This window comes from Arctopsyche grandis, chromosome 6 (assembly GCF_051622035.1).
Source record: "Arctopsyche grandis isolate Sample6627 chromosome 6, ASM5162203v2, whole genome shotgun sequence".
Taxonomy (NCBI): Eukaryota; Metazoa; Arthropoda; class Insecta; order Trichoptera; family Hydropsychidae; genus Arctopsyche; species Arctopsyche grandis.
In genome coordinates, this window is record NC_135360.1 from 6123329 (window position 1) to 6133131 (window position 9803).

Below are 9803 nucleotides of genomic sequence, written 5' to 3' on the forward strand. Positions count from 1 at the left end.
CAGTGTTGTTATTGTTACAGAAAGTCATTCTTGGTTCATTCAAATACATTTAAAATGGTTATTTTGTCACACACACACACACACACTGATTGTTTGCACTAACATCATATTCGTTCGAATAGAAAATGCATTTTTATTAAACGGGGCTCACGATGATCTCAAGTGCACGAATGTGTGCTCCTGGTTTACTATGTAGTTCAACTATGTACATACAATATGAGATGATCTGGTTTTTCTAATATGTAAATATATATAAAACATAATGAAATACACTGTATAATTCCATTTAATTGGAAACAAAACATTTGGTCCCGAATAGCCGGATGGCTCTAATAAGCGAGATTGAAGGATTACTATTAGATTCATTTGGTTTTCGACCGTTGGGATTTGTCCCGAATAGCCGGATGACTCGATAACAACACTCAAACCACTTCACTAGAGTCTCCTAGTAGTGTATCCACACTTTCGGTTTCGTTTTTATGGTCATCTTATGTACAATTGAGATTCTGGTGTGTGCGACATGACCTCACCAAACCGGTACGAAAATAACAAATCCTTGCTTACACGTTTTGCATTAGCGCAAAAAAATACATATTGGTTTTTTGCACCAAAAACGACTTTCGTTTGGACGACTCGGCGGGTCGGTTTGAAGACCGGAGTCACCAACCTTTTCCGAGATGAATTCGCGTATACATACATACATATATAAGGCTAACTTTCAATTTGTGTGTGTTTGAAATTAGTATCGAAAATCGAATGACGAACGTTGAGTGTACAAATCCGAATTTGAAATTACGATGGATGTAAAAAAGGTTAAAAAAGGTGTATCCCCTCTGATTCGAGCTCGCAAACGAAACGAGTTGAATTGATTATTTATAACGAATTGATTAGCGTTAACGCTTGATTAACGTTAAAGGAAAATCTCTAAAGCGAGTGCTCCGAAGTGTTTGCATTCGATTTACGAACTAGGAAGTTGATATGGAACTCTACATATGTAAATTTACACTGTTAAACACGAAGACTTAATTATGTGTATGCGGTATTTAAATAGGAAAAAAGTATGTCACGAAACACACATAAATATATATATTTTAATTAATAAAAACGTAATCAGACAACGATACTCTACATCAATACAGTCATACATAGTTTTTCACGAAAACAAAATTATTGATCTTGATAAATAGTTAACCAGAGCATTAATTTCCATTCACATTTACGAAAGATGGTCCCAGTAGTATCAATTCAATGGCCATAGGCCATATAGATATGTATATTCTAATTTAGTTTTAAAGCACAGTTAAAACTAACACAAACCGATATTAAAAAATATATTGTAAGCATAGAGATCTATTCATTCTATCCAGCAGTTCACGGCAAATCGTGTAAACGACAGTTTCAATTCATACTATTCAGCACCTCACAGTTCCGGCACGCCTAGACAAGTGTTGGCCGAGTGCAACGCTAAATCAGCTTACATATACATTAAAGAGCGCGACAATAGGGCGCAATATTCCTTGCGTGGTATCGATGAGTCAATATTGTCACAATATGAAGTTTCTGAATATATTCATATGAGCAAGCGCACCATCATTAACCCTTTGACCGCGTCACCAAATTTAGCGAACATGCCCTGTACGCGGCTGCTTTTTTGCGGATTTTGCTATCGCGTTTTCGACTATAAATATAGGTTGTAATATTTTTTTGAATTTTACAACCTATATTTTTTTTTTTTGACTACTGCCATCTATTGAATTTGGTAAAGTATACATTTAGTAATATTTTCAACCAACTTATAAAATGTTAACACAATAGACGGCTCTTATACAGGTTGGAACTTCCAAGACATCTATGCGAGTCTCGCGCGCTGAGGGCATGTTCGCTAGGACATGTATAGTAGTCGTACGCGGTGGAAAGGTTAATACGCGTGCACTTGTCACTATGACGTCAAGTCATGCGTTAATATTTTCACAGTGAACCGGTTTTGCAGTGACGCGTACTGCTGTATAGTACGAATAGATTTTGTGGGCTACTGCTGTTACGTCTACGCCACGTTTGACATGAATGTGTCCATATAAAATGTATCAAAGAATACTTTTGGTACTGCTGGTTACGTGCTGTACTAGTATGAAGAGACCTTAATAAATACAAACAAAATATAAATTATGATTTTTTTTCAATAATAAAAACTTATACACATGAAAATAATATAATACAACTCGCAATTGGCACTAAAGTGTCGAAATTAAATCAGGGAAAGCGATAAACAAAAATGGGATTAGTTCATTTTGACGATAACGATAAGATAAAAACACATTTCGGATACCCAAGTTTTTGTACAATAAAAAGGAAAAAGTGTGTTTATATACGTGTAATAAATAAAAATTTATTAGTGCATTATACCCGATTATCATAAGATTACTATGGATTATTTTATAATGCCCAATTCATACAATTACAAAATGGGTGTTAAAACATAAAAGAAAAATTTTTGAGGCCAATAATATTACGAAGATCGCATTGTAGTAATCTCCTGCATTCATCTGGAATTTAATTCCAGCATTTTTATAATACTCAGTCAGTACTGCTATTTTTATGTAATGCTAATGGTCAAGACATACATATGTAGAGCGATTTAATTCAGCAATTTATTGTTCGTATACCCGAAGCGAGAAATTTTTGTAGATAGCAAGTTTTAAAATGTTATCAAACTATAAACCAGACGTATTAACTTTATTACAGTCACGACCGTTTTAATCAATTTTGGAAATCGTTTCAAAGGTCACTCAAAATTTTTTTTGTCAAATATTTCCGAAATGATTTGCTCAACTACAGTTAAAGTTAAGACGCAGTGATTTATTTGGCTACTTGTCGCAACGATAATCCAATAAAACAAGCCAATGAGGTCTCGCAACCCATCGACCAGTGAGAGTACACGTTGGGTATACATATTTGACGGTTTTGCTACGTGTTTCTTTCGGAGGTGGCAGGCCGACGGATCAAGAACAATAAACTATCTCTACGACACCGCTGCGTCTCTCCCTCCTCACACGTTCAATATTATCATAGGATATTTTAGCTTTCTTATAATCGAGCCATTTGTTTTTTTTTCAATATGGTCTAAATATCATCTTTTTCCAGCCATCGTGTTGAGAGTTTTAATATTCGACCCTCAAAACCATAGATGACAAAATAAGCTTTTATCAGACAAAATTGGGTGATATGTCTAACTTTCTAGCACAGGTTAAGATACGAATGTAGTAGGCTCTGTTCTCTACGCTCGAAAAATCGTGCGATATATAACGGTCCATCTGGTTTCACGACGAAACGTCTACGGACAAAATGTCTAACGATACAACGCCCACGACAAAATGATACACGACTTAATGTTCACGGACAAAATGATTACGAATGTTTCACGGACAAAACGAAATTATGCATGCTTTTTGTATATACGTTATGTCGTATAATCATATTTTACGTGAACGCGTGATAATTTTATCTGTGAGCATTTTGTCCGTAACCATTTAGTCGAGGACGTTTTGTCGTTGGGCGTTTTGCCCGTAGATGTTTCGTCGTGACACCTTCAGTAGTCCCCTTCAGATATGGCTGTGAAACCTCGCCCCTTTGAATATATTCATCTATGTAAAGACGATGTTTATAAGGGGGAGTGTTCCGGAATCCGGAAGAGGAGCTTCCGGTTTACGCGACCGAAGGATCACGGGAACGAGGTCGATAACGGTAAACATTACCGGTAGGACGACAACGATAATAATGGGTCACAGACCAGAGTACAGGTCTGGTTCAATTAAACCAGTAAAACACCATGACCGCGTCGTCCACACGAGACGAAGCGTTTAACGGTTCTGATCGAATTCTGCCAGTGTAACCTCGATGACTTCATAAACGAGCGAGACTCGCTCTGCGTTACCTTACTTTCTCTAAATATGAAGTCAAAATATTAGCACTTCATGGGTGTGGTATGCATTTCTTCCTTATAAATATCATAGAATGCGACACAAAGTAATATTTCACCAATGCGAAAATGAAAAGTGACGAATTTGTCAATGCGAAGTCTTGGAGTTGTGGCTTTTTGAATGAGGTCTGAGTCGATAAAAATTCTAGCGACCCCGACTCATTTTTTTATTTAATTATGTATGTACATATGTTTATGAACATTGAATTGTTAACTAAGAGTGAATTACCAAGACCAAATATACATATTTGAGACGCAGTGTTTCAATCTGCAATTTTTTAGGTTTTTTTCATGTTTAGGTCAAATTTAAAATTTAAAAAGGTGGTTTCAAATATAGGAAAGGTTTGATATTTGACAAATCCGTTACATTTTATTATTATAAAAAAAATATATATGCAAAAAAATCTTTTCTTTAGTATAAACCAAAGAAAAAAATATTTTTTACTATAAAGTAAAAAATATATTTTTTTAAATTAAAATTACGAGTCATATTTATTCAATACTAGTGGTTTTACCCGGCTTCGCTCGGTATTTGTAATATAAACCGCTTTAACATGGCTAATCTAATAGTAAACTTTTTAAATTAGTAAATTTTATTTAAATTTATTTGAATATTCATTTGTTTTGTTATTAAATTTAACGTCACGGATTCTACGAACCAAAACTTACTTACATTCATACATACATACAAAGTCTCTTTCAAAATTATATATTAGATAAAAATTATTTTAAATATAAAGTGTAATTTACTTTTTATATGCAAAATTTTGGTTTTTATTAGCTTTTTATTTTCGTCCACATTGCAGTGGTTCAGCAAATTGTTTGGATCAGTTCAAAACCGGTTCCCATCTGTGATATTATTATTCATTGTAATAATATTTCCATAGGGCAAGAAGTCAATAATAAAGTGTGAGAAACCTGTCATGAGGCCTGACCTTAACAAAAATTATCAATAAATTTTATAATTTCACAATTTCCATATAAATCATTTTTTTATATTTTAAAACTAATCTAAAGTCAATGTGTACTCAAAATATTGATAAGTAATGCAAGTAAAGTTATATTAACATTAAATTTCTTATCGATTAATACGAATACGGTATATGTATATAACATACATGTAGATTAATAGTACTACAATTTTATAACCAATATATAAAGATAAAATCTTGGACTGCACCTGCACAATTCTACGAAATAAACATAACGACGATCCAAAAAGCAGCTACTCGAAAAAAATACGATAATTTCACAATGACGTAAGTGAGTAATCGACTACTTCCTGGCAATTTATTTGAAATTAAATTTTAGCACAACATCAAATTAATTATGTACATGAGATTTCTGCATCCTTGCCACAAAATTTTTAATTTTAAAAAACCGTCTACATCCACAAAAAATTACATCGAGTATCGGTAAACAATAACAGTACCTCGCTTCTTGTCATTTCACATCACATCAACTTCAACACCTTAAAGAGACTTTTTGCTAGACATTAAAAAGGGTTAACGGCAATTCACAACCAAACCTATTTTTAGCAACCGAGCAACTGGAAGATAAGACAAGATTGACGAAGAATGGAGGGGAGACAGACAAATTCCCAAAGCCTTGTTATTTGGAGGGCCCAATTCTAGAGAGAATCATAACTAGAGGTAGGATAGCCAAGGTGCCGCTCATTGTTGCATTGTAGTAAATCCTTTGTAAAAAAGGTTCGGCAAACCTTTAACAATGCATTTACAACATTTGAACAATACGTGGCACCCTCTGGGTTCGGGCTTTAATCATAACTAAGGTCTCAATTTTTTTTTTTAATCAATTGCATATTATATAACCGATATTATACAATAAAATCGACTTAAATTTTTTTTCCTGACTTAGGCCACTCTCACAATCATGGACACATCATCATATCATACATACATATCATGGCAAAAAATAATTTTTCCTGTTGCCAAAAATCTTCTGTACTTATTGTATGTAGGTACAATTTGTAAAAATTATGTACAAATCTAAAATCCATAGATGTCTCAATGGATTAATTATTTAATTAATTAATTGTTAATTCGTGTTCTTCAGCTTCTCGAAATACAGTGATTTATGTAATAATAAAATGCTGCATTGTTTGTAACTAATTGTCCAGGAAGGCGCATTGGGGTCTTTCTGTCAAGCCTTCCTGGTATATGTAAAATAAAATATATAAAACCGAAACAGAGTCTGTAATTCGTTTCTGATTGGCTGCATTGGTCAAAGACGTTTGTGATTGGTCGGCCGTTGAATAATATTATTTTTTTTCGATTCAAATAAATTTAATAAGAAAAACAAATAAAGATTTTTTTCGTGCATTTCATTTCATTTCCATTTGCCGAAGCCGGGAAAACATCACTAGTCTAATATATAATTTCGAAAGACACTTTGAATGCAAGTATTATTGGTTGGGAATTTCATAAACAAGTCAAAATTTCTATGACGAGATTTTTTTTTCGATTCAAATAAATTCAATAAAAAAAAAAATATATGCATATTTACTATTAAATTCGCTACATGTTTACGCCGTTTATATTACAAATACTAAGCGAAGCCGGGTAAAACAACTATCAATATATAAATTCAAAAAATTAAAACCAACGAATGCACAATCAGTTGATATTCCATATTTAAATGTGTAGTTTCGAAAAAAAAAAAAAATATATATATGCCTGCAGCGCAACTTATAGATGTTTATATCGTGCTGTTGACATTTGAATCTGCATACTTTTTTTTTATCAAACACATCGAATGATTTAATTATAATCGGGAGTTATACAATTTGTATGCAAGTTTGAAATCATAATCAGACGGTGGTGATATATAATAGAGCGGTCTCCGTAACGAGACGGAATGTTAAAAGTCAGAAAACGCAAATATCGGAAGGCAAAGATCGAAAATCGAAAGATCTTAAGTCGAAAGATCAATAAGAGATATAAAAAATGACCACTAACACGAAAACCATGTGAACTTAATAAGAGGTAAGTAAAAAAATGGTGCATGGTAAACGGTACATACTCACTTAATTTGCGCGAGCAGGATACAACAGGAACAAGAGGAACAGGCTTTTCCTCCCGTATTAATGTGCGCGCGCAGAATACGGGAGGAAAAGCATGTTCCTGTTGTATCCTGCTCGCGCAAATTAAGTGAGTATGTACCGTTTACCATACACCAATTTTTTTTGATCTTTCGACTTAAGATCTTTCGATTTTCCATCTTTGCCTTCCGATATTTGCGTTTTCTGTCATTTAACATTCTGTCTCGTCACGTAGACCCATAATAGAGGGTATGTAGTCAATTTTTGAAAAATTGAAAGTTTTTTTTTATTTTGCTTGCGGCATAGCTTTATGGGTCTACGTGACGAGATAGAATGTTAAATTACAGAAAACACAAATATCGGAAGGCAAAGATCGAAAATCGAAAGATCTCAAGTCGAAAGATCAAAAAAAAAAGGTGCATGGTAAACGGTACATACTCACTTAATTTGCGCGAGCAGGATACAACAGGAACATGCTTTTCCTCCCGTATTCTGCGAGCGCACATTAATATGGGAGGGAAAGCCTGTTCCTCTTGTTCCTGTTGTATCCTGCTCGCGCAAATTAAGTGAGTATGTACCGTTTACCATGCACAATTTTTTTTTTTGATCTTTCGATTTTCGATCTTTGCCTTCCGATATTTGCGTTTTCTGTCATTTAACATTCTGTCTCGTCACGGAGACCGTAGCTTTATATATAGTTTGTATTGTTTTTGACATACTTTAAGGTGAGTCAAAAGTTTTGCCCGCGGCGCATACTTTTTCTTTCATAATAACTCAACATATTTAATTGGGGGGGGGGGGGCATGTTGTTTTCGAAGTGCCAACCCCCAAAAAAAGGCAGGGAATTATAATTTTCACATTGAGCGGGTTCACTCTCAACTCGCCGGCGATAAATTGCCTCGCTGCGGTCCCCTCAACGGCTGCTGCGCACATATACACAACACACACAATAATAATAACATCTGCAGAAAGAAACAAACGGTAAATCGGAGATCGAAAGATCACCCACTCACGTCGAGGCACGCGCAAAGTTGGCAACACTTGGCGCCAAAAGTTTCCACAAAGGGGATTGTGCAAAGGGAGCGCGAGTGAGTTGTCAGTTGTCAACAGTGCGGCGAGTGCATGTGTCAACAAACGATTGGTAGGCGTGCTCGCGATATAGGTTCGAATTCGGCGAGGTTCGCGATACCGGCGCCGGTTCGAAGGACACGTGTTCGCGGGTCGCACACGCACACCCGTCGGGGGGTCGGGGGTGGCGCGAACCATTCTGGTGGGTTTCGGCGGGGAAGGGGGAGGGGGTGTTTTGAAAAGGTGGTTTTGACAAAGTTCGCACCTGTAGCTGAGCCGAGCCGTGCCGTGTCGTGCGCGTCTCCCGCCAACGCCGCTCGCCGTTCACCGACGACTGAACGTAAATAACACAGACACAAGCGCAATCCAACACCTCAACACCCCGGCATTCAAACACTCGAACACCAAACACACACGGTACAGGTTGAGAATTTTGGAGGCCCAAGAGGTACAAGTGCAATGACCATATTTTACTGGAGAAAATAAACGACATATGAAGAATCGCATAACTTTAAAAATGTGTTATAATTTTATAACATCTTCTTCTTCTTAATATATAATTTCGAAATAGACTTCGTATATACATATGTATGTATGTCTGTAACCTTCGCCCGTTGGTTCGTAGACTTATTTTTTTTTCGATTCATAGGTGCTGATTCAATTTTTTTCGATTCAAAGGATTCGAAGTCCCCGGGGGCGCCGAAGGTGCAGGCTCCGCCGGGGGCGCAGGCGCCGGATTCTGGTATACATATAATTTCGAAAGAGACAGTATATATACATATTTGTTTGTTACCAACAAAACGTATACGAATATTTTATATAATAATAAAATAAAAAAACCTATATATACTGTTTGCTACCAATGTTTCCTCTAGGAAAATAGACGACGCTATGACTCTGAGCGTTTACCGGTATATACCGATGGTGAAATTTTGACGATTTACCGGTAAACCGGTATAACGGTATTGCAATCCCTACAGTAATGCAAATATTTGTATTTTCATAACATTTGTACTGTGAGGAATCAGAACTATTATTGGGGCGTAGTTCTATAGAACAAAACCGCGACATCGAACTCTCGTTAGTCAATTATTAAAAACATGTATAAACATTTTCATAATTCTCGTATACATTTTATTATCATATCTCATTATCAATAAACATTTTTTCGCGAAAGAAATTATTTCACATTCGAAGAAAGCTCATCCAAGTCAAGGAAAATAGTCCGAGCTAAAATTTGAACGAGCACTTATGATCAAATCTGACATGTGTGTGTATGTACGCACACAGATAGTGCAGCTGCGAAGGTGTTAAGGCCTTATGAAGTCACAGAGTAGCCACCAGTGACTAGTGACTAGTCACTATAATATGTAGCTGCAAACTGCAAAGGAATCTCGCTCTACAAGTGGTAACTGGTAGTGTGTCCTCTTCTAACACACCCTTGTACCATGCCTGTATCTCTTTCTCTCTCTCTCTCTTTCTCGCAAAGGCTTGGCCGTAACCGCCCTCAGCCTCGAGTCGTCCGCTGATCTGCTGATCTGCTGTTCCGCTGATCTGCTGATCTGCTGATCCCTGATCACCTCTGCTAAATTGTCCGTCTCTTTTTTTATTGTTTTGCTGTTAATCCGCCGAAGTTGCCGCTGTCCATTATTTTTGTCTGAACTTGAGTTTTTCTTCAAACTACATATGCACGCCATG

General features: G+C 36.0%; 2 protein-coding genes across 2 annotated transcripts in view; one reads left to right on the forward strand and one right to left on the reverse strand.

Annotated features, from left to right (window-relative positions):
• Window positions 1-8468, reverse strand: part of kst (spectrin beta chain, non-erythrocytic 5 kst) — an 89497-nt gene extending 81029 nt beyond the window's left edge. The window contains exon 1 of the mRNA XM_077432466.1: window positions 8371-8468. The gene's annotated coding sequence lies outside the window, so the exon portion shown is untranslated. The remainder of the gene's footprint in view (window positions 1-8370) is intronic.
• Window positions 1-9803, forward strand: part of LOC143913041 (uncharacterized) — a 478228-nt gene that overhangs the window by 416392 nt on the left and 52033 nt on the right. The window lies entirely within an intron of this gene.